The sequence below is a fragment of the Saccopteryx bilineata genome, chromosome 3 (assembly GCF_036850765.1).
Source record: "Saccopteryx bilineata isolate mSacBil1 chromosome 3, mSacBil1_pri_phased_curated, whole genome shotgun sequence".
Classification (NCBI taxonomy): Eukaryota; Metazoa; Chordata; class Mammalia; order Chiroptera; family Emballonuridae; genus Saccopteryx; species Saccopteryx bilineata.
The window spans coordinates 173035286-173062181 of NC_089492.1; the positions used below are offsets into that span (position 1 = coordinate 173035286).

General features: G+C 38.4%; 1 long non-coding RNA gene across 1 annotated transcript in view; it reads right to left on the reverse strand.

Moving 5' to 3' along the window:
* The window catches only part of LOC136330831 (uncharacterized), a 508264-nt gene that overhangs the window by 221424 nt on the left and 259944 nt on the right, over positions 1 to 26896 (reverse strand). Inside the window, exon 5 of the long non-coding RNA XR_010730391.1 lies at positions 12772 to 12939. This is a non-coding gene — a long non-coding RNA (uncharacterized lncRNA). The remainder of the gene's footprint in view (positions 1 to 12771; positions 12940 to 26896) is intronic.

The following is a 26896-nucleotide window of genomic DNA, read 5'->3' on the forward strand; positions in this document are numbered from 1 at the left end:
ACTGATGACTGAGCATTTATAAATAGAGAGGATTTGATGGAGAGAAGTCAGGCTTCCCGAGAAATAAACAAGAGATTTGGGATCTAAAGGACTGAACCAAGAAAGAGAGAATGCAGAAGCTTCCCAGATGGGGAAAATGAATGTGCAAAGGCCCTGGGGTAAGAGGAAGATAGTGAATAAAAGGAGCTGAAAGACCACACCCTTCTCTGTTTTCAAAGTCCTCCCTCTTCTAACATATACTGCTCAAATGTCACCTCTTCCATAAATCTGTTTCCTCCTTTCCATTTGCACTGTAAGTGGATATATCCCTCATGCCATTATAGCTTTCCTTTTATCCTTCTGTTAGCACTTAGTTCACTCTATTACAATTATCTGTTTATACATCTGTCTCTGTCACTAGGCTGAGCATGTGTGGAGGACAGGAGCAGTAAAGTATTATCTTTATGTCTCTCTGCATACATGTATAAGCATATTTTAAATGCTCACTAAGTGTTTTACGAGTGAAATAGGACAATTTAACCATGCCATGCATGCACCCAGACATAAACATTTTAACTTGAAACTGTATTACCTACTTTGTGAGTTGTCTAAATTTTTTGCAAAGACTGAGCTGGAAAGAGGCAACTTTTTAAAAAGGCTCTTTGCCCCCAACCTTAATGAATCATAAGGTGTTATTTACTTCAGCATCAGAAACAGCTGCCCTGACTTTGTTAGCACAACGTAATTCATTTTATAAATATCACACAATTATCTAATTTCTAAGTCTCTGCATGCCTTGAAAGGTGTTATTTTGGAAAACAAGTCCTGGCCCATCCCAGGGAAATTCCCAAACCAGCAATGTCATGGCTAAGTATATCTACAGAGCACTGAAAGGCCAGAGAACAAGAATGAACCCCCTGCCGTGGACGCTCAGAGTGCTGACAGCCTGGCCAGGGAGGGGGCTCCACCCCTCAGCCCAGGCTGCAGTCACCTGGCCTGCTTGAACTCACAGGTAATAATTTCAAAGCAGAACAACACCGACACTCAGCCTCCCTTCCCCAGAGTGGCACAGCCCTCCACGCAGCTGCCTGCCTGCCTGCCTGCCTGCCTTGTGTGGTCAGCCAGCAGGAGCGGAAAGGATTAGAAAACAGAGGCAGGCTTGTTTGCGGGCCCTTCTGCTGAGCACTCCAAATGGGAATAGCAGCCTTGCAGGTTTTCCTTACATGGTGTCAGCAACTCCACTGCAGATTCTCCAGCCACCTCTAAACCCAACCCACCCTTTTAGGGAGAGGAAAAACAATGAAATCAAGATTAGGGTATTCCTGTTGCAACCCAATGCCCAGGCACTCTGGCCATTCGATCTGAGGTTGTCAGAAAAGGGCTCTCCCCCAGACCCCCCACCCAAGGTCTATCTGGACCTGACATCTTTACAGGATTAAGGGGTTGGCTAGCAGGGGTGGGAGTGGTAATTTAACACCGCGCCTCCTGAAGCCCTGTTTATGAACACAAGCAGATGTGTGCTCGCCATTCCCATACTCACAGGCACACTCCTGAAGCCCTGAACTGAGACCTTATCCCTGAGAAGGGCCCTTGCTCAGGCCGCTGCATCCACTTCCTCTTTTGCCTGTCCCCACTCTGGAGGGGCAGGATGTAGACCTCCTGGGAAAGGGGCCCTTCACCAGTCCAGTCATGTGGCTGCCCTTTGATCTCTTCCCACCAGACTGTTTGTGGACTGGGGTTATTTATTTTTATGCATATATTTTTTTTTAAATCTGGCATACATGGAAGTTAGTACTTATTACAGATTTCCTGCCTTTATCTCATTTAATTATAAAATCTCCTGGAAAGAAGGAAAATCACCTATGAAATGCCAGGCAAAGAAGCAGTACCCATCAAGGAAAGCCTCGTTTTGAGGAGCAGGTCACCTCCCGGACTGGTGGTCCACCGGGCACACTGCTGACGGTGCTGCGTGTGGGTCTGTTTCACAGTACTATGTGACTTCACCTGCTTCACTCTTAGGATGAAAGCTGTTTGTCTTACACAGCCAGTCTTTGTATGTGTCTCTCTCAGGAAGGACCAGGTCAAAGGAAAAATTGTGAAGTTGGACTGGTGGGGTGGGGAAGCCCTAGGACCTTTGCCTGAGCTTCTGTCCCCACATCTGTCCTTAGAAACCTGTATACACGCTTCACACACATACTAATCCCCTTTTATCTTCAGGAGACAAGTTCCAAGATGCCCAGTGAATGCCTGAATCCAAGGAGAATACAGAATCCTATAGAGGCTGTGTTTTTTCCTATATATACAAACCTATGATAAGTTTAACTTAAAAATAAGCCACAGTAAGAGATGAACAACAATAACTAATTAAAATAAGGCACTATAACAATGGACTGTAATCAAAGTTATATGAATGAAGTCTCTCTCTGAAAACATCTTGCACCATACTCACCTTTTCACTTAAAGAAAATGCTTTCTGGCTTCTCTGTGGCATACCCAAATTGCTAGCTTCATTACTCTTGTACTTTGGGGCATTATTAAGTAAAATAAGGTTTACCTAGATGCAAACACTGTGACATAGAGAAAGTCGATCTGATAACCAAGACAGCTCCTACCTACCAGGCAGGGGCCCCTACAGCGTGGAGACACTGAGCAAAGGGTGGTTCACATCTCAGGTAGGATGGAGTGAGGTGGAGGGAAATTGAACCCCACTATTCAGATCAGTGTATAAATTAAAACTTAGAATTGTTTATATCTGGAATTTTCAATTTCATATTTTCAAACTACCGTTGGCCACTAGAAATTGCAGAAAGTAAAAAAAAGCAAAACCACGGATGGGGGAACCACTGTATTTCCCTTAAAAAGGAAAGAAAATCCCTAGGGGTGGGTCACAATAAAGCATTTCCCTTCTCTGGGAGCCCTCTCAGAAAGGCCCTGCGCCCATCACCCTCCTCACCATGCTCTTACAGTTCATGAGCATGCCTTATTGGGGCATTTATTACTTTTTTAGGAGAGTATTTAACCTATCTGTCACTCCCAATAGAATGTAAGCCCCTAGAGGTCAGAAATGTTTCACATATAATAAGCGCTCGTTATTTTTTAAAAAATTATTTCTTCATTTTAGAGAGGAGAGAGAGAGAAAGAGGGGAGAGGGAGGAGCAGGAAGCATCAACTTCCATATGTGCCCTGACCAGGTAAGTCCAGAGCTTTGAACTAGTGACCCCAGCGTTCCAGGTTGACATTTTATCCACTGAATAAGCACTCATTAAATGTAGATGAAATAAACCAAGAATTTTAGTAATATGGCTGTAAACATGAAGCCTTCAGTCAAATTTTACATGGGTTCACTTCAAATACCAAAGAGCCTGTGTTTTTCCTCCTCACCGTTCACCTGCCACTCAGACATTTACAGTGCTCAATATTTCTAGTTTTATAATAGCATATTTAAGCTCACTGCCTTGGGCCTAGCTTCCTGGATGAGTGTCTTAAGTTTAGACTGATGCCAGCTTTCTCTAATTTTGATGTCAACACCCCTGGAGGCTAGACACATCAGTCCCAAATCTCCGGAACTACACAGGAAAACTATAGGGGAAGATTATAACCAAGTCTCAAAGTGCTCACCCACCTCTGAAATCTTGTCTGATCGCTTCTCACAGCTGAAATGTAAAGAAAGCTAGGATTTCTGGCTCCATAGGACCAATTATTTAACAGAATAAAATGCTCTAGGGCCCTGGCCAAATAGCTCAGTTGGTTACAGCATGATCTCAATTCACAAAGGTTGTGGGTTCAATCCCCAGTCAGGGCACATCTAGGAACAAGTTGATGTTTCTGTCTGTCTTTCTCTCCCTTCCTCTCTCACTAAAATCAATAAATAAAAAGTTTAAAATGCTTTAGTAATAATTTTGGGTTCCCAACTTTTATAGTAGACAAAGCCACTATGGATTTAACTCATAGAAACAAAATTACCCCAAAAGAGTAAAAATTGTGGGGTATATAGTTATGAAATTCTGCTACCTCAAAAAAGTTACAAATTAACAAGGTTCATTTTTCACAAGCATATTGCAAAAATAGCATATATACTAGATTTCCTGGGGGGAAAGTACATTATGATCCCACACAACCTTACAAACTAGAGTTTGAGGCCTTAAAGTACATCCAATAATCCAGGCATCAGCAAACTTTCTATTAAAAATACTAAATATTTTTGGTCTTACAGGCCACACGAACTATGCTATCTACACAATTGTGACTTCATAGCCCCAAAGTAGCCATAGATAATACGTAAAAAAGTATCCCAATAAAACTTTATTTACAAAATCAGGTGATAATAATCAGTGGTTGAGCTCATCAACATTACCAATAATGTTAAATTGTGGAAGCTCCAAATGTCAGTAACCCTTTCCCAACCTCAGTTTTGCCGGCTAGCACTGAATTTGAGCTAAACACAACTCAACTGCCCTGGGTTGAAAAGTTTCCAGCCTTGGTAGAAATCTATGCTTTCTCTTTAAAATAATGGTGAATTTTAAGAAACTGCATGCATGCGTGAGCCATACAACTGACACATACATAAAGTGGTATAAACTCAGAAAAGGTAAAAGTTCACATGGAAATCCAATCAGTGATTCTGATCTGGATATAACCATTACACCAATATCTTTGGTACCAGCATATTCAGTCACCTGCTACAGTACCACACTAAGTACTGAGGATAAATATATTTAACATCAAAAGTATATATCCAAAAATATCAGCACTGAACAAGATCTTATGTGTCATCCAGGGGTGGGGACAGGACATTTAATTTATACTAAGAAACTAAGGTAGAGAGAAAATGTCACTTGCCCAAGACCACAAAACTAAACTGTAGAGGAGGCATGACTATGTGATAGTCAACAATATATTCTAAAAAGAAGGAACAATGTCAGCTATGGCTCAACATTGTATTCCCAGCCATTACAACAGATTCTAATATACAGAAGGCAATTAAGAAATATTTGTTGAGCCTGACCCGGCGGTGGCGCAGTGGATAGAGCGTCAGACTGGGATTCCGAAGACCCAGGTTCGAGACCCCGAGGTCGCCAGCTTGAGTGCGGGCTCATCTGGTTTGAGCAAAAAGCCCACCACATTGAACCTAAGGTCGCTGGCTCCAGCAAGGGGTTACTCAGTCTGCTGAAGACCCATGGTCAAGGCACATATGAGAAAGCAATCAATGAACAATTAAGGTGTTGCAACGCGCAATGAAAAACTAATGATTGATGCTTCTCATCTCTCTCCGTTCCTGTCTGTCTGTCCCTGTCTATCTCTCTCTCTGACTCACTCTGTCTCCGTAAAAAATAAAATAAATTAAAAAAAATTCCTGCATCTCTTAAAAAAAATATATATTTGTTGAATAAACAACTAAAGAATTAATGAGGCCCTGGCCAGTTGGCTCAGCAGTAGAGTGTCCACCCAGCGTTTGGAAGATCCCTGGCCAGGATACAGGAGAAGGGCCCATCTGCTTCTCCACCCTTCCCATTCTCCTTTCTCTCTGTCTCTCTCTTCCGCTCCCATAGCCAAGGCTCCATGGGAGCAAACTTGACCTAGGCACTGAGGACAGCTCCATGGCCTCCACTTCAGATGCTAGAATGGCTCCAGTTGCAGCAAGCAATGCTGCAGAGGGGCTGAGCACCACCTCCTAGTGGGAATGCCCTGAGGCTGAGCACCACCCCGTGCTGGGCATGCCGGATGGGGGTGGATCCCGTTTGGGCGCATGCGGGAGTCTGTCTGTCTGCCCTGCCTTACCACTTCTCTTTGGAGAAATAAAAAAAAAAAAAAGAATTAATGATTAAACAACAAACAAGTCAGACCAATATACTTTCCCATCCAAAAATTAGGGACTTATAAAAACTGTACTCAAAATGAATGCTTTATGTATAACTTCTCCCAAGGTTGAATTGTGCACTTAGTCTTTCAGACACCACCATAAACTGCTGAACTAATGTGAGCAGCCTAAAGGAGTGAAGGACCACTCAAAGCACCTAATTCCATCCTAAAGAATGATTTATGCATGATGAGAATCTGTCTGGAACATCAATGATGTCTTTATCTTCAACTGCTACTCGCGGAGGACTCAGCCTAAGTGTACTCATACTTGTCTGCCCCGGGTTTCCCAGGACTTGGAAAATGCAAGTCTGATTGTTTAGAAGGGTTATGGAATATTTCACATTATCTATACCCACTCATCCATCACCATGGGACTTTGTGGTATACAAAGCAAGCTCTTCAAAGCAGGGGTTAGCAGGCACTCTGACTATTCCTGACTGTTTCCATATTTCCCCTTTCTGACAACAGACAGGATAGGTGCTGCCCCAGGAGACCTTGCTGTATAGAGTGGTGCTCTAAGCACCTCTCCCAACTCCACAGTTGAAGGTCAAGTGGAAACAACCTACATTCCTTCCACAGGTGTTGGCCTTTTGAAAGGAATGCAGACTTTGAGCTCCATTTATGTTTTCAAAATATTGCTTTTTCTTTGAACTTGGAATGTGTAACTTTATCCACAGACTGTGCAATTTTACATTCACCCAGGCTCTATTTCTAAGACATGACTCTTCAATATCTCAACTATTAAAAAGAAATCCTTAGAGAATGCCACGATAGCTAGAAAATAAACGTTCTTCCACTTTTCCTTAGAAAAGCCATATATAAATATAATTAAATAAATACACACATGTGTATATGTTTTTAAGGGGGTGGAGATGGCAGCCTTAACTAAAAGGTCCAGGATTCTTAACAGCGACTTTCCTAAGTCTTTAGCAATGACTACTCAGCAGCAGCCCATTGAGAACCGAAGTAATTAAGGATAAGAAGAGTCCTGCTCCTTAATCACTTAGTCTTTTCAAGAAAAAACACTACCAAATACATTTGGCTAATTTATAAAAATTCTGCAAACTTTCCCAACTGTTATAAAGCAATGACAACTAATACTATATTAATCAATTATAAAATAATGAAGACATATAAAATATACAACCACTGTAAATAAATATTTTAGACACCACTTTTTCAGTTCTTTGTGCTTTATTGATAGAACACTCTTCTGGAAATACTACTAATACTGAACTGAACTTATAAAAAAAATTCAAATATTGAAAAGGAGCTTACACTTAAGTACTTTCATTTTATTTCACATACACATAATTTTCCAGGGTTACACATATACACAGACACACCATTACAGAACTGAAATGCCAGATTCAAAATAAATTCAAAACATTTACAGGATAAATTCAGACATCTGAGGGGGGTTTCCCAATTTAAATTCGCTGTGCTATCAACAAAATTGGTTTATTTTAAGATCGCCTGTCTAATATATAAATTTTCCTTTGTGTTTGAAATACTTTCATCAGATAAGATAGCTTTTGTTTGAACTGCTATTTTCAGAATTTGCTTTGGGGTTTTGAATACACCCAGTGAAGTAACTTGAGACTTCCTACCCTGCTTTAAAATGTGTTTCTTCTGTATGTTTGTATTTAGTAATTTCCTGTCAAATAACCTCACATAATTAACTTTCCTTGCTCCAACCTACTTCCCCCCCCCCATTCTTACTTCCTGAGGACAGTAATAAAATGCTGATTACATTCGGCTGTTATCTGCCTTTTCATCCCCCTACCCCTTCTCCACTCCTTTTGTCAGAGCTCACACTCAGGGTTCAGCAGTTGCTGACTGGGACAGACCTGGAACAGAAAGGAAACCAATCAGACTTGAGAAGTTCCTGCTCATCAGCATTTATTGGACAGCCCCATTGTGAGCTGATTTTGGTCACGTCCTGGGAGGTATGGCTGATTCTTTTCCCCAAATTCAGTGAAATTCATCAACCAAATCCCCCCTCAACTATTCCTGGTGTGTATAGGAATGCCTCCCACTCATTCCTGATTAAGAGTTGAGATGACTGGAAAGAGCCGTAATCCTAGAGAGGCTCAGGAAAGGAGAAACATCCACCAACACTTAACAAAATTTTATTTACAGGTATGTCGATCAGCACATGTTACTTCTTGATGATAAGCTTTCATTTCACACTAATTGAGCACTTCATAGAAATTATATGTCATTCATTAGCTTTATTACCCAGACATTCCAAAGGCACACTTCCTAAGATATGGCAGAAGAAAAAAAAAGCAAAAAATGTTGACTACATCAAATACTAATATTGGAACTTAGAGACCAATAATGGGTCACCGTTATGTCCATTGAGGTTTCCTACCCTAAAGCACTATTACATATTGGACCAATTAATTCTTGTGCAGGGCTGTCCTGCACAAGAATTATGTGCAGGAGCTCATTATCCTGTAGGAATTTTAGCAACCTTATAACCTCCAGACACTAGATACAAGTAGTATTTTCACCCCCTCCTGTTTGTGGACACCAAAAATATCACCATACACTGGAAAATGTCCTGGGAACAAAATCATCCCCAGAAAAACGATGATATATATTACACTCAGAATAGTTGAGCTACTTCTCTTTATTCCTTACAGAAAAAAAGACAGTTTGAAAAAATTCTAGCTATTTCGCCAGATGAAGGACGCAACCTTATAATTCCAGAAAGTGTCTCCATACTAACCTCTAAACACGTACGAGGAAAATGAACCTCACTGCACATCATGACAGTGCCTTAATTCACAAGTGACACATGCCATTATTTGAAACACATTGCAAAGACTAAAAGAGACTTGAATTTCCAAGGACAAAAAGTCATAAACATCTTCATACCTAAAACAGACCAGAAATGCCAACCAACAAGAGGGTCTATGCCACAGACAGCTGGAACCCAAGTTCTTTAAGCTAATGGTTTTTATGAGCTTGATGCCTAATGGCATAGTCCACAACCCAGCAGTTTCATTCCAAGGTGAATGTGAATGCCCTACAGAGAAACTCTTGAATGTGTGCATCAGTTGACATGTACAAGAATGTTCATAGCAGTAGAGCATCGGCCCAGAATGTAGAAGTCCTGGGTTTGATTCCCAGCCAGGGAACACAAGAGAAGCACCTATCTGCTTCTCCTCCCTTACCCTTCTCCTTTTTATCTGTCTCTCTCTTCCCCTCCCACAGCCAAGGCTCTATGGGAGCAAAGTTCACCTAGGCACTGAGGGTGGCTCCATGGCCTCTGCCTCAGGCACTAGAATGGCTCCAGTTGCAGTGGAGCAACAGCCCAGATGGGCAGAGCATCGCCCCCTGGTGGGTATGCCAGGTGGATCCTGGTCGGGCACATGCAGGAGTCTGTCTGTCTGCTGCTCCCTGCTTCTCACTTTGGAAAAATACAAAACAAAACAAAATAAAAAAAGAAATGTTCATAACTGTACCACTATTGATAGCAAAAGAAAAAAAGTCCACTAATGGAAGAATGGATAAACATATTGTCGTATATACAGGTAATATAATATTATTCACAGCTACAACAGAAAAGTAGTTGCTCCAGGAGACACTAACAAATCTTAGAAACATGATTTTAGAATAAAGAGCAAGTCGCAAAAGACTACAATGTGATAATATTTTTATGAATTTCAAATATAAGGAGCTCTAAGTCCATTAAGCTTACTTAGAGAAACCCAATGTGTGTGTTTTTAAAGGCAAAAGAATGAGAAACACTAAATTCAAATTAGCGGTTTCCTCTGGGGAAGAAGTAAGGGGTTATACACAGGTACAGTGAACTGCACTGGAAATGCCTGTGGTGAATTAGCTGGTATTAATTTACTGTGAGGCTCCATATGCTACTCCTACAATACATGCACGTGTGTATTAATTGAATATATCAAATATCATGTAATAATTTCTTAAATTTCTCTTTCAGGTAAAGGGAAAATGACCTAGAAATATGATGGCAAACAAAAAGCAAAATATTAAAGGAAATACTTCAGTAAAATAAAAAGTGAATCAGGTGATTTTTTTTTAAAAAGCATGGGAATATAAGAAACAACAAAGAACCTGATGAAGTATCAGCAAATTTGATGAATGGACTGAGAAAGTAACCATTTTTTTATGTTAAATAGGATAAAGTTAAAACTTTCGGCAACAAGAAGATGGGGGGTTGTACGGTGGGTAGGTGAGACACATGGAAGTCCTCTTCATTGTCAGGAGTGAAGTAAACATATCAAATAACTATAATTTTATTCATAAAAAGGTATGGTTACATAACATGTAGGACCTGAAACACTAAAAGCACTCACTGAAAAACATTAGAAATATCATTCGTGCCTTCCAATCAAGCATGGGGAAAAAGAAATTAGAGGAAGTTTTATGGAACCATATCAGGAAATGAGAAATAAAGAACCAAGGAGAAGAAAATGGTAACTAGGACTCACTTATTAAATTGTAACTTGGTAAAAATAAATCAAAATACATATGTAATCACAATAAAGTTAAACTCATAAGTGCACCTACTAGGAGAGAATCTGAGAGACTTAAAAAAGAGAAATCTAAAACAACACTGCAAGAAAGACTAAATATAAAGAATTAGAAAAGCTATCACAGGCAAATAATAACTGAAAGTAAGGCTGTTATAATATCAGTATCAGAAAAAGCAGAATTTAGGGCAAAATCATCTAAAGGGGTAAAGAGCAACACACCATAATAATAAAAGAAATAATCCATGATAACGTAACCATCTAAAGCTTGTGTTCAGCAAATAATATAGCCTTAAAAATGAAAAACAAAACCTAATAGAATAATGATATTTTGTCAATCCAAAATCCTAGTGAGATTTTCACACATCTATGTCCAACATTGTAAATCAAGAGGTAAACTATTAGTGATGATGTTGAGAATTAAAATTAACTATTGAAAAAATACATGTAGATACATACAGCCAGCAAGTAGTATATCCATTATTTTCAAATACACATAAAGTAGTTACTAAATTGACTATGTACTCTCATAAATGATGTCTTAATAAAAATCCAAAGCCAGTTTTATGCAGAGTTGTTTTCAAAATTTATTATTAAAACAGAAAATAAAAAGTGTTTATATAGGAAGAGAAAAAAAGTAATGAGCTAATTATCCAACTTAAGATGAAAAAATATTATTCACAAAGTAGAAGGAAATGATAAAGATATTTTAAAAGGTAAGTTAAATATAATAGATGATCGATTAAGCCAAAGTTATTTTTAAATATTAAGATATACAGGTCTTGGCCAGTTGGCTCAGCAGTAGATCATCGGCCTGGTGTGTGGAAGTCCCAGGTTCGATTGCCAGTCAGGGCACACAGGAGAAGCATCCATCTGCTTCTCTACCCTTCCCCCTCTCCTTTCTCTCTAGCTCTTTCTTTCCCTTCTGCAGCCCAGGCTCCACTGGAACAAAGTTGGCCCAGGTGCTGAGGATGGCTCCAAGGCCTCTGCCTCAGGTGCTAGAATGGCTCCAGCTACAATGGAGCAATGCCCAGGTGGGCAGAGCATCACCCCCTGGTAGGTGTGCTGGGTAGACCCCGGTTGGGTGCATGCGGGAGTCTGACTGACTCCCCGCTTCTAACTTCAGAAAACTACAAATAATAATAACAATAAAAATAATAATAAAATAAATATTAAGATATACAATCCTCCAAGAAGGTAATTTTAAAAAGGGAAGGCACAAACAATATCAGAAATGATCAAAGGAACAGCAAAGATTAACAACAAGGGAGCACCTGAACCATTTATGCCAATAAAATTACAAATTACATAGCTCTATAATTTCTCTTTATTGAAGTATCACAGCTAACAATTGAGGAATTGGAACATCACTAGTTTTAAAACCCTAGTGAAATAATGCATCTGGGTAATAATCATCAATGGCTGCTAAAATTATAAAAAGAGGCCCTGGCTGGTTGGCTCAGTGGTACAGCGTCGGCCTGGCGTGCAGAGGTCCCAGGTTCGATTCCCGGCCAGGGCACACAGGAGAAGTGTCTATCTGCTTCTCCACCCCTCCCCCTCTCCTTCCTCTCTGTCTCTCTCTTCCCCTCCCGCAGCCGAGGCTCCATTGGAGCAAAGATGGCCCGGGCGCTGGGGATGGCTCCTTGGCCTCTGCCTCAGGTGCTAGAGTGGCTCTGGTCGCAACAGGACGACACCCTGGAGAAGCAGAGCATCGCTCCCTGGTGGGCGTGCCGGGTAGATCCCGGTCGGGCGCATGCGGGAGTCTGACTGTCTCTCCCCGTTTCCAGCTTCAGGAAAAAAAAAAATTATAAAAAGATAACTAGACATCACAAATCTCCTGATGAATAAACACAACAACACAGAAATATATTCTTGCCAAAAAGAACCCAAATCCAAGCAAACCGATGTCCAACAGAACTTTGTAGAATAATGAAAATGCTAGATATCTGTGCTATTCCATATGGTAGCCTCCAGCCATGTGTGATTATTAATCACTTGAAATGTGGTGAATACAACTGAGGAACTGAAATTTTAATTTGGTTTAACTCTAATCAGCTTAAAATAGTCATATGTGACTACTCTATTGGACAGTTTAGCTCTAGACCTAACCAATTTATAAGACATACAGAGAACAAAAGACCATGATGCATTTAGCAAATCCAAGCAATATAAAATTCTATAGCACATTCTCTTCAACAAATGAATTGCAAGGGCAATGTGGAAAAAGACAGAGGGAACGTATAAATTAATAGAAACATAAAAGAAGTTAAGCAATTAACTATAATTTAATTTGGTCTAACTATAGATTTTCTTTGAATTCAGCCTCAAAGAAACACTATGGGGAAAACAAAAAGAAAGAGAATTTTGAAAACTGACTGAATATTTACTGGTATTAAAGAAAATACTGTTGCCTTACCAGTGGTAATACAATAGATGCTGAGGTCCCAGGTTCAAGCCCCGAGGTCACTTGAGCATCACCAGCTTGAGCACAGGGTCGCCAGCTTGAGTGTAGGGTCATGTCTATGGCTTGACAATAGACATGGTTGCTGATTTGAGCAAGGGGTCACTGGCTTGGCTGGAGCCCCTGGTCAAGGCACATATGAGAATCAATCAATGAACAACTAAAGTGCTGAAACTACAGGTTGATGCTTCTCATCTCTCTCTCTCTTCCTGCCTCTCTCTTTTCTCCCTCTAAAAAAAAAAGAAAGAAAGAAAAGAAAAGAAAAGAAAAGAAAAGAAAAGAAAAGAAAAGAAAAGAAAAGAAAAGAAAAGAAAAGAAAAGGAAGAAAAGAAAAGGAAGATTAATATGTATATAAAGAGTCTACTTATTTTGCACAATATGTGTGAATGTGTGTGAATATGTGGGGCAAAAGTAGGTGTACAGTTGTGAGTACACAAAACACAGTTTATTATTGTTATTATTATTACTATTATTATTATTTGAGAGAGAGGCAGGGAGAAATAGACAGAAACATGGAGTTGCTCCTGCATGTGTCCTGACCGGGGAATCAAACCAGTGGCTCCAGATGCCACTCCAATTGACAGAACTGTCCAGTCAGGGCTTCATTTCTTTTTTATTTTCTGAGAGACAGAGAGAGGAAGGGAGAGAGAGGGGAAGGTGAAGGGAAGCATTCATTGTTGTTGAACTCAGTTGTGCACTCATTTACTACTTCCCATGTGTGCCCTGACCTGGGATTGAATCCACAACCTTGTTGTTTCAGGACTATGCTCTTAACTTACTGAAATAACCAGCTAGGACACAGTTTATTCCTGTATTATTACTTATTAATTATTGTATTGTTTTCCATATAAATAATTGTAAACTACTTTTGCCGCACCCTGTATATAGGGATAGATATAGCTATATAAACTTTGAGGAAGGGAAAAACAACATATTCTTAATGGTATCTACCATTAGGGTTTGGAAATTTTGTGAGATCAGCAGGTTTATAGTTGATACCTTTTAGTATATTTTGAGTTTATAATTTTAATGTGAAAAACTATAGGAAAAATTGTAATTATCACTAAAACATTAAAATCAGGAAAAAAGACAAATGTCTTCTATAACTACTTTTATTCAATGTTAACTAATAATCCTAATTAATGAAATAAAATAATAGTGTCAGGCAAATTTGGATATAAAAAAATCTTTTTTTTTTTCATTGATTTGAGAGAGAGAGAAGCATCAACTCATTATTCCATTTAGCTGTGGATTTATTGATTGCTTCTTATAGGTGTCCTGACCAGGATCAAACCCACAACCTCAGCACACTGAAACAATGCTTTATCCACTGATCCTTCCAGCGAGGTCTGGATACAAAAATTGTTAAACTGTCCTCATTGGTAGATTATATGTTGTCTACACAGAGAAGGTAATAGAATCTAAAAGTTAACAGAATTAAAAGTAATTTTATAAAGTGCCTGGATACAAACTAAATAAGAAAAGATAGAAGCACTGCTATAAATCATTAAAGTCATTCAGAAAATAAAACAATTTACAATAGCAATAAATGATATAAGGTACCTAGAAAGAATTATTTTAAAAGATGCGTAAAATCACAGAATATACATACCAAGAATATATAAAGTAAGTGGAGACAGATAGTGCTCATGAATGGATGAACTCAAAATTGAAAAACAATCTCAATTCTCCCCCAAATAATCTACAAATTAAATGCAATGCCAACAAAAAATAACATGCTGTTCTGTGGAATGTGGCAAGTTAATCCTAAAACTTATAGGGAGCCTGACCTGTGGTAGCGCAGTGGATAAAGCGTCAACCTGGAAATGCTGAGGTTGCTGGTTCAAAACCCTGGTCAAGGCACATATGGGAGTTGATGCTTCTTGCTCCTCCCCCTTCTCTCTCTCTCTCTCTCTCTCTCTCTCTCTCTCCCCCCCCTCTATAATGAATAAATAAAAAAATAAAAAAATAAAATAAAACTTATAGGGAGAATGAAAAGCAAAGAGGAATTAAAATGTTGATAAACAAAAATTAGGAAAATAAACCCTACATGAGAACAACAATATTTATAAAGTCACAGTCGGTATAAACTAATACAGTGTAGGGTCTGATAATTAGACCATGGAACAGAATCAAGATTCCCAATATAAACTCATGAATGTGTGAAAACAAACAACATTAAGTAGCAGCCTCAAATCTAGGGTTTAAGAACACACGACGACTTGCATATGTATAAGCATTATGGAATATACAGAAGTCTATACAAAAACATTCAATAGGAACAATGAATCCAATGGGGAGTCCTAAAAGCAATGAGTACCTCAATGTCTCAGGTGCAACATGAGGTGGGCCCTTCTGGGTAGCTGGATAGGAACAAGGAAAGGAATGATGAAGGACACATGAGCCAGAGAGGGTGAGGCTGCCTAAGATCAGCAAGGAGATTACACTGGTTAATAGTGAACACAAAAATGACATGGGAGAAACCTAATCACATTTAAATTCAAGTCAATTCAGCAGACATGTCAAGCTCTACCTTCAGAAACAGTGATTCAGAGTCAGGATCCAGGATTCCAATTCAAGGTTTAAGAGTAGGGTACCTCAATCCACAGAAATCATCATCAGCAATATTATTATAGGACACTATTGTAAAACAGCAAGAACTCTGAACTTGGGAGTCAAAAAACATGGACTCATTTACAGGTAACATAATGGTATATTTAGAAGCTTTAAAGATGCCCTGAAAAAGTTGTTAGAACTAACAAATGAATTCAGTAAAGTTACAGGATACAAAACTAAAATCTGTTGTGTAACTATACAATAACAGTAAACTGTCATAAAGAGAAATTAACAACACAATCCAATTTATCACTGCAACAGAAAGACTAGAATACATAGGAATACATTTATCCAGAGGTGGAAGATCTGTACACTGAAAACTATAAGATAATCATGAAAGAAACTAAAGAAGACATAAATAAATGAGAAGCTATTGCATGTTCATAGATTAAAAGAAATAATTTTGTTAAATATCCACACTACCTAAAGCAACCTCCAGATTCAATATAATCTCTATCAAAATTCCAATAGTATTTTTCACAAAACTAGAACAAATAATTTTAAAATTTGTAGGAAAACACAAAAGACCCTGAATCACTAATGCGGTTTTAAAAAAGAAGTATCACACTCCCTGATTTCAAATTATACAACACAGCTACAGTAATAAAAATATTATGGTATTGGTATAAAAACAGAAACATGGGTTAATGGAACAGAACAGAAAGCCCAGCAATTAACCCATGCATATGTGTCAATTAACTTACAACAAAGGAGCCAAGAATATACAATGGGGAAAGGACAGTCACTTCAATAAATGGTGCTGGGAAAAGTGGACAGCAAATTTCAAGAGAATAAAACTGGACCACCATCTTACACAATATTCAAATATTAACTCAAAATGAATTAAAGACTCAAATATAAGACCTGAAACCATAAAATTCCTAGAAGAAAACATAGGCAGTAAGGTCCTTGACAACAGTCTTGGTGATTTTTTTGTATCTAACTCCAAAGGCAAGGGCAAGCACAACAAAAGCAAACAGAAACAAATGGGATTACATCATACTGAAAAGCTCTGCACAGCAAAGGAAATCATCAACAAAACAACCTCCTGACCAGGAGAATATAATCATCTCTAACAAAAGGTTAATATCCAAAAAATACTTTTAAAATGCATACAACTCAATAACAAAAAATCCTGATCAGATTGAAAATGAGCACAGAATCTGAATAGACATTTTGCCAAAGAAGACATACAGATGGCAAACAGGCACATGAATAGAAGCTCAATGTCACTAATCATCAGGAAAATGAAAATCAAAACCACAAAGAGGCCCTAGCCATTTGACTCAGCTGTAGAGCGTCAGCAGGGCATGTGGAAGTCCCGGGGTTCAATTCCACGGCACACAGAAGTGCCCATCTGCTTCTCCACCCTTCCCCCACCCCTTTCTCTCTATTTCTCTCTTCTTCTTCCACAGCCAAGGCTCCACTGGAGCAAAGTTGGCCCAGGCGCTGAGGATGGCTCCATGGCCTCCACCTCAGACACCAGATGGCTCTGGTTACAAAGGACCAATGGCACAGATGGGCAGAGCATTGTCCCCTAGTGGGCTTGCTGGGTGGATCCTGGTTGGGCGCATGCAGGAGTCTGTCTCTCTGCCTCCTTGCTTCTCACTTCAGAAAAATAAATAGAACAACCACAAGGAGATATCAACTTTAAAAAAATCACTATTATCAAAAACTCAAGAATTAAGTGTTGGTGAGTTTGTAAAGAAAATCTTCATGCATTGTTGATGGGAATGTAAAGTTGTACAACCACTGTGGAAAACAGTCTGGGGGTTCCTGAAAATAGAAGTAAAAATACTTAAAAATAGAAGTACCGTGTGATCCAGCAATTCCACTTTTGGATGTCTATCTGAAGAAAGTGAAAACACTCATTCATAAAGATATATGCACCCTTATGTTCACTGCAGCATTATTTACAATAGCTAAGATATAGAAACAACCTGTGTTCATCAATGGATAAAGATGATATGTGTGTGTATGTGTGTGTTTCACCAGAATACTACTCAGAAATAAAAAAGGATAAAATCTTGCCATTTGGGATAACATGGATAAACTTAAAGGATATTATGCTAAGTGAAATAAGTCAGGCAGAGAAGGACAAATACCATACGATTTTACCTATATGTGGAATCTAAAAAACAAAACAAACAAAATAAAATCTGATTCATAGATAGAAAAATGATCAATTGTTGTGGGCAGTTGTGAGGTGGGGGATACAAAGGGTGGGAGGAATCCAAAAGGAATAAGTTTCCAGATATACGATAAGTCATGTTGATGTATTGTAATATACAGCATAGGGATAGAGTCAGTTTTAGTGGGTTAACTTTGTGTGCTGATAGATGGTAATTAGACACTGTGGAGATTGTATCACAAGGTAGTCAAATGTCAAATCCCTACACTGTATACCTAAAACTAATAATACTGTAAGTCAGTTATGGTTCGATTTAAAAAATAATAAAAGAAATAAAAAACAAAAACATGGGTTCAAGCTGGTCAGAATGGTGGTATCATCCAGGCTGGGTTTACATCTGCCACTGAGTTATCAAGGATCTTGAGACTGTTGCTTATCTTCTTCATGCCTCAACATACCCATGGGTAAAACCGGGACAATTATAATAATACCTCCTAAATAGGACTAATGCAAAGATTTAAAAATGTAATATGTGGAAAGCACTTAGAAAAGTTCTTAGAAAGCAGTAAGCACTCAGTAGACCTCAGTGGTTGTTATTAGGAGCTTTCCAGTTGAATGTCTTGGGCCTGAGCCCTGAAAATTCCTAAGCTTCTGATGCCTCTATTCTAATAGCATCACACCTTTGTCCTCAAAGCACTGCTATGTGGTCACAGAGGCAAATAAAGGGAAAACCCGCTTCATAAATTGCCAGGGTTATACGAACAGTACAAGAGTAGTTGCAGAACTAAGTTGCCCTTCAGTTCAAAGAATCAAGAGCTCCTATTTTCTCTTGTATAGTCTAATATTTGTCAACTCCCTGGGTTGCCAAGAACTTCACAGAGCAATTTTGTTTCATAAGATTAGCTACTCTCAGTTCATAATAAGCAATTAAAGGAATTTTCTCCAGAAATCTAGCACATTAATCAGCTGGATGCATACAGGCAGATGGATGTCCAACCATTACAGATGTCTAAACAATTTAGTTAACCTTTAGCAAAAATACGCGTGTACAGTGGCAGACTAGTTCAGAGTAAAAGATGTTAATGGTTCGTTTAAAGCACTATGTGCAATGTTTATCCTTGTCCTGTTTAATATTCCTAATTATTTTTTAAATGTAGCAAGCTCGAGACAATTTTCTGCAAATTTATTTTAGGATATGAAAAGAAAGAAAACAGTAATACTTGTTTGTGAGAGAGGCTTCCTGAAGGTTTCCAAAAGCAAAATGAGAGAATACAAATATATCTAGGAAAAATGGATTAATTTTAAAGTAAATGTCCTAACATAAACCCTCCTTAGCACTCCTAAACCCATTCTCAAAGCTGGCCAAGATTAATTAAGAATAGGCTAATTATTTTGTGGATTACTCAAATTTCTGCTCTCTTTCCTCACCAGCTGTTCACAAGATTCGCTACCTCTTTCACTATTGATCACTTTACTGACTTGGACAAAAGGAGGCCCTGGGAAGGCCCAATCATAAGAACTGAGTCCACCTTTCTTCTTTCAGACAGCTCTGATGACAAGTTGGCAGCAGGATAAGTAACTAATAGCTTAAAATGGTGGCTTGAAATTATTTGAGTCAATATACACATAATGAATAATGAGAAATAATTATGAAAATCACAGCATACAGGTTTTATAGAACTGTTAAAAAAAAAACCTACTGTATTTTAGATAATACAGTGATATAATCTGAATGCAAAATTCATATAGGAACCAGGTAGAAGTGGTAACATTGTCTATTTTTGTCTGAGAGGGATATACTGGTATTAGAACTAAACAACTACAGTAAAACATCACAAACACAATCAATGTTTGGAGCCCAGCCTGAGGGGAGGAGAGCAACAGAGATAACCAGCCTTTAGAAAAGTGAGACATAAATAGCATTTCAAGTTCTACCAAAAGATGAGAAGGAGCCCACAAACATAGAAAGTTGATTTATGATGAAGGGAGCCCTGCAGGACATTTGGGAAAGAATGGTATTTTCAACAAATATCTGGTTCAATTTTTATATCCATCTAGGAAAAGACCTCTATTTCACAGTATACATAAAAGTCAATTCTGAGTGGATTACAAATCTACATGTGAAAAATAAAACAATGAGCTTTCCAGAAAACATAGGAGAATAGCTCTATGATTTGGGAGAAAAACAAAAATTGCTTAAACAGCACACCAATGACATTAATCACAAAAGAAAAGACTGATGAATCTGAGTATATTAATGTTAATATCTCCTGTTCATCAAAAGGCACCATTATGAGTGCAGAAAGGCAAACCAGTGGGCAAAAATATTTGTAACACGCATAACTATCAAAGGGCTCATTTCCAAAGTATAGAAAGAACTCTTAGAGCTCAAAAAATACAAGTCAATAAAAAATGGGCAAGAAATTTGAATAAGTTCTTCAAAAAGAGGGTAATGAAATGTCCACTAAGTATAAGAAAAGGCTGTCAACTTCATTAGCTGTTAGAGGAAAGTGAAAATTAAATCAATGATGAGATAGTACTTATTATACACCCACCAGAATGGCTAAGATGAACAAGTCTGATAATGCCAAACGCTGACAAGGAAGTAGAGCAATAAGAAACTTCATGCACTTTTTTTTTTCAATTTTTTTTTTGAATTCATTTTAGAGAGGAGAGAGAAAGGGGGAAGAGCAGGAAGTATCAACTTCCATATGTGCCTTGACCAGACAAGTACAAGGTTTCAAACCAGCGATCTCAGCGTTCCAGGTCGATGCTTTATCAGCTACACCACCACAGGTCAGGCCATCATGCACTTTTAGTGCTAATAAAAAGACACAACCAGTTTTCAAATCTGTTTGGTAATACCTATTAAAAATGAGTAGATGAAGACATCATAACCTACCAGTTTTGCTCAAAGGCCATGTATGTTTGTGTGGAAGTATGCATATCTAACAAAACTGTATATGCATATCTATTAAATGACTTGTATAAAAATGTTTCTAACACTATTATTCATAAAACTACAAGCTAGAAACAACCTATGACCATTAACAGTAGAGTGAACAGTCTATATTCATATAATGGAAGTTTATATGATGACTTAAAAAAAAAGGTGATAACATCTTTAAACCTCTCAAACATGGTGAACGTGGGGGGGGGGGGCAGGGGGGGAGGCTCCAAACTCAAAAGAATACAATGATATTGCATTTATATTTTATATATACTTCAACATCTGGCAAAACTAACGAAAGAGAAGGCATGGAGCTAGTTTCCGGGAGCTGCCAATGACTCAGGGGCTGCCTACATAAGAATCTGTGACATTCACTGAGCTGCACACTTATGATCTCTATACTTTTCTACCTGTTCATTAGACTTTAAAGAACAAGTATTTAAAATATCAAAGAAATGTACTTTCTACTTGATCCCAGTAGCTCTTCTTCTGGAACTTTATTTTAAGGATATAATGAGCAATTTAAAAAACTTTAGGTGCAATATGTTATACAATATTACTTATAATGACCAAAAAGAAGAGAAAAGAAATGTTCAACAATAAGGAAATGTAAATCATGGCATACCTAATTAGTAAAATATTACACCACCAAAAAAAATCTCATGAAGATTGAATCATCTATGGAAACAAACCATAAAAGAAAAAGATTGGAAAATAGGCCTGCTGGAAATGTGCAAAATCTTTAAGGTATTTAAGCAGTCAAGTTTCATGTGACTTTTTTTTGTTAAAATTTTTTAAAATTATATTTTATACTTAGACTAGGAAAAATAAGAGGTTTGTTGTTTTCTAACAACAGAATGCTTTGTTTTTTTTTTCCTTTAATTCCTCTTCTAAGAGGGTAAGAAATTCCCCCTCTGTCTGACTAAACAGGAAATGCACAAAACAGTCTCCTAAACAGCAGATGTGAGATCACTTGGTTAATTAACTATTAATTGACCTATCTGTACTCATTTTTGCCTCCAAAGTCTTCACCTTTTAAGAAAGATAATTTTGTTCTTTATAAAGTAGATAAATGTGATTAGCTACTAACAACCTAACCCAGGTGTCCTATGGATCATAATCTTAAATTTCTCTGGCTTTGCACTAGGGACTAAAGAAGATGCCCTACATTCTTTAGTCGATGGCTCTGGAACCAAGCAGAGGCAAATAATATCACTTGGTGTTTAGGTCACAATTACATGAAAAGAACAGTAAGCAAGCACAAGGTTCTATACTATGTTCTGTGGAGTTATAAAGAAAAATAAAAACAAATTTTAAAATGTCATTCAACTAAACATTTATGTTAATTAGTACCATCCCTATTTTTCTATGATAGCTCTGACCCTATCACATGGGCTTGAAGCCTGGAAACTACATTTCTCAGACTCCTTTGCCAGCAAGATTCTAGGTTTTGATTCTTTCAATGAAAGGCACTCAGATAAAATTGGGGGGGGGGTGGAATCCATTTGATTTGGCCACAAGAACAGCAGCAGATTCATACAGAGTACTACAACTTAGGCTCCAGCAGTGAAAGCCGCTTAGAGCCAAACTATCTGGTCGTGACTGAAGGGGCAGTACTGGGACAGATGAGCACACACTCTGGCTATGGCAGTCCTATTTCCTATAGTCCCCAATCTGGATTTCCTCCTCTAGGCCTTTTAACAATTGTAACCCAATTCCCTGTATTAAACCCTTCTCTGCTCTAAATATACAAATAGGTTACATCCTTCGTTGACCCATGATTAAGAGTCACAAAGCAGTCACTTTTGGAAATAGGCTAAATTTTATTATTCAAAACATAGTTTACTAACTCTACCACTCACTCCTTTTAGCTATTTTTTTCACCATTATTTTGAGTTTCCTCTCTGTTAATTGTCAAGAAGATGGAACATGGTGAAGTAGAAAAATTAAAATTCTCATCTCAAACATTTGACAGAGATTCATTATTGGATTACTGATATTATATTCTTTAGAATAAAAATGACATGTTAAATACATCATGCTGCTCCCTGAGTTGAAAACAATTATATAATCACTGATGGATTAGCCTGATTTCCAATTAAGCTCATCAAAAATTATCATTATGTGTGTATATGTGAGTATATATATGTATCATATAGGTATATACCATATACCCTTAAATTTTTATCCCCTTACCTAGATAATCATATTTCTTTGTACATAAAAACCTAACTGTAGTTCATAATTCAGATTACAAAACCACATAAGACTAATGAACAGTATAGTCCTCACAATTTACATGCATGTGGGAGGAAATAAATGCCATCCCCTATCTTATTTAAAAATCATTATGAATGAGAGGCCAGACTTCTGATTCTAGGTAAGATGCAGTAAGCATGCTTCACACACCTCTCCCATTCAGTAATAGTATAAAACCTCGACAAAGGACAGAGCAGCTATTTGAAAATTCTGGAAAGTAAATAGCAGCTGGCAAATCACAGAAGACCACTTCTCTGGAATCTGAAGTGGCAGTGGGGTTTGCACCACTTACTTTCCAGAAGTATCCTCTGGCCTAAAATTAGTATCGCTGGAAACCTAGAAATAAGCACTGAGATGGTAGAGAAACCTCCAGAAGCCCTCTATTCTGGCTCACTGAACTAACACTCGCACTGTTCACATTCATGAGAATGTGGAAATCTTCTAATGGAAGTCAGCAAGAGGGAAAACTCAGGGACAACTCCATTTGCTGGAGGTGTGATTACAAGGCTCAGGCCAACCCCTGCTGCTTCTTTTACTCTCTTTGTCCTCTGGCTGCTTGGGCCCAAACAGAGAAGTGCACAGCAGAGCTTAAAAAACTGATAGGTAAACTCTAAGGAACTGAAATGTACCAGGGAGAGTGCAGAAAGGAAAATACTTAGGAAAGTGACCCTATAAACCTCTTCATGAATGACAGATATCATCATCAAGCTAAAAATATGTGGATTACATTGTAATTAGCTTACCAAAGACTTGAGAACTGAACTAATAGATGGACCACGGCACAAATGCACACCCCAAGAGAGAACCAAACTACTACAATGAAAAGTAAATAGATACTGAAACCATAGCCCCCTGAAGGTAGGCTGGAATTTGCAGCCTGAACCTAACCCATTTTTTTAAAAAAACTTTTTTTCATAGGATATAAACACAACTCAAGTCTCATAATGTAATCTTCAAAATACCCAGAATAGATTCCAAAATTACTCTACATACCAAGAACCATGAGAATTTCAATTTGCACAGGAAAAAAAAAATATTCAACAGACAACCATGCAGACATGATACAGATGTTGAAATTATGTGACAAAGACTTTAAGGCAGCTAGTATATAAATGTTTAAATGGTCAATCATAAACATTCTTGGAACAAATGTTAAAAGTCCAAGCAGAAAAATAAAAAATAAAGTAGAAACAAATGTAAATCCTACAACTGGAAATGACAGTAATCAAAATTAAATATTCACTGGATAAACTCTAGAGCAAAGTAGAGATGGCAGATAAAAAAAAATCAGTAGACTTGAAGATAAATCAATAGAAATTATCAAATCTGAACAACAAAGAGAAAAAAAATGAATGAAGCTTTAGAGACATGCGCTTCATGTTTGAACAGAAGTCAAACATTCATGTCATCAAAGTATCCAAAGAATAGCCGGTTTGGGGGAAGGTATACTGAAAATTTATTTGAAGAAACAAGAGTGGAAAATTTGCCAACTCTGGCAAAAAACATAAACCTACAGATTCAAGAACTTGAGCAAAACTCAGAGTAAATACAAAAAAAAAATGCTTAGACAAACTGTTAAAGACATTCCATTTGGGGTGTTGAAAAAGTTCTGGAATAAGAGAATGGTGATGGCTACACAACAATGTTATGGCTATAACTAATGCCATGAAACTGTACACTTTAAAATGTTAAAAGGGGCCCTAGCTGGGTAGCTCAGTTGTTCAGAGCATAGTCCTAATTCTCTCCCTTCCTCTCTAATATCAATCAATAAAAAAATAAAATGGTGAATTTATGTTATATGTATTTTATCATTATTTTTTAAGAATGTTGCACACAACTCATCAAGACTAAAAGAAGGAAGTAGCATAAAAGTTTTTAAGTAAGACAACTGTAATCTCAAATTTTATACCCAGTAATGATTCGATACATAGGTGGGACATAAAGATGAGACTCAGAGACATGGACAACAGTGTTGGGGTTACAGGGTGGGGGGAGGAGAGGGAAGGGGTTGGGGTAGGGGAGGGGCACAAAGATCATGGCTTTTCAGCATTTGCCATATTCCCCCTTTAATCTATAGACAGACAGCAAATATTTACTTATGGTGTTTCCACTATAAAGACTGCTGTCTTAGGGACAAATGCTGATGAACTATTTCAGCAGTTCCTCCTTCTTCAAAAACTTATATGTCAACATAGAGCTCCATGTTTCATAGGACATACTCAAGCTCACTTCATGCTCCCTGGAGCTTTAGCACAAGGGAATGCCCTTTTTTTTTTCTTTTCTTTTCTTTTTTTTTTTTTTTTGGTTGTATTTTTTCTTTTATTTACTTATTTTTTGTACTTTTCTGAAGATGGAAATGGGGAGGCAGTCAGACAGACTCCCGCATGCACCTGACCAGGATCCACCTGGCATGCGTACCAGGGGGGAATGCTCTGCCCATCTGGGGTGTTGCTCTGCTGCAACCAGAGCCATTCTAGGACCTGAGGCAGAGGCCATGGGGCCATCCTTAGTGCCCGGGGTGGCTTTGCTCCGGTGGAGCCTTGGCTGCGGGAGGGGAAGAGAGAAACAGAGAGGAAGGAGAGGGGGAGGGGTGGAGAAGTAGATGGGCACTTCTTCTGTGTGCTCTGACTGGGAATCGAACCCAGGAATCCTGCAAACCAGGCCAATGCTCTACCACTGAGCAAACCGGCCAGGGCCTAGGAATGCCCTTGTTGATCAAGCTACCCAAAAGAAAATTATATGGAGCAACCATGACAGACCGAGCAAGTCAGTCTCAGTCTCATATTATTCATCACCAGAACGCTGCAGCCCAGTGTAAACAGTTTCAACTTTCTTGGGAAGCAGCACAGCAGATTGGGAAATCCTGTCCAAGGGGTCCTATACTGCCCCTTCATTTGGAGTTAACCCTCAAGGACCCCTACCAGGACAACTTTGGCAGATGGATGTTACTCATTTACCTTCATTTGGGAAACAGTCGTATGTCCACATTACAATGGATACATATTCCGGATCTATAGTAACCTGTGTCAGAACAGGAGAGGCTGCTAAGCATGCTATAACTCATTGTCTGTATGCATTGTTCTATTCTTGGATTTTCTAAACTGGCTAAACTGAAAATGCTCCTGCATATGGAGCAAAAGGATTTACTGTATTTTGTCATGCTTAAAATCTTTAAAGTTAAGGTATTATTAAAGTGTACTCAGCAAACATTTTAAGGTCAATTTAAAAAAAAAAAAATTTAAGAGGGGGTAGTCATTTCCTGGAACTCCTACAGGTCTACCATATCATGTTTTTACTTAAAAAAAAAAATTACATTTTTTTGGAATGCTGATGAACAGGAGACACCAAATCTTTTTCGCCTGCAAACTACTACCTTCTTTATTAGATCCAGCTAATAACACTGTTTTGTCTTTTTCCAAATAGCTCCAGATATATGGAAAAGATTTATATAGGCGGATGGGGAATCCTCAAACCCCTCAGCGAGATCTTCTGAGCATGGCTTTTAAGATACCTAGAGGCAGAAAAAGCCCAAAAGAGATCAGAGGAACTACCAGCTTTTAGGATACACCCTTAAAGGCTCCAATGCCCCAAAGGGGTCTCATAGGATGCCATCTGGGCCCTGCTTCAATAGTGGAAAGGAAGGTCATTCAGCTAAAGCCTGCCAGGCTTACATGCCTCTGCTGTGAGGAAACAGGGACACTGGAAGGTAGGCTTCCCCCTCGCTCCTCTAAGGGAGGGTTCAGTCTCTTCCAGCCCTGCTCCAGCCACCTATGACCTAACCTTTCCCAGAAAGCTGGGGTTTGCCACTGAAGGCTGAAGGTGCCCAGGGCCGTCGGCCCCATCTACGACACTGTGGATGAGCCTAGGGTATTTCTTCCAAGAAGCAGGTAAACTGATCTCATTTGCACAAGGGCCACTTAACTATGTTTTGCCTGAATGGTCAGGTTTTTTATTCTTCCCTCAAAGATCTCTGTTGTGAGTGTTGATAGTCCTATTTTCTGCTGCTTTGCTTAATATATAGTGTTTCCTTTATCCCTCCTACCTCAATGCCCTACTCATATTTCAGGCTGGGACCTACTCCTAATTTAGAGCTCTCTTTCCCCCTTTTGCCAACTTTTATTATG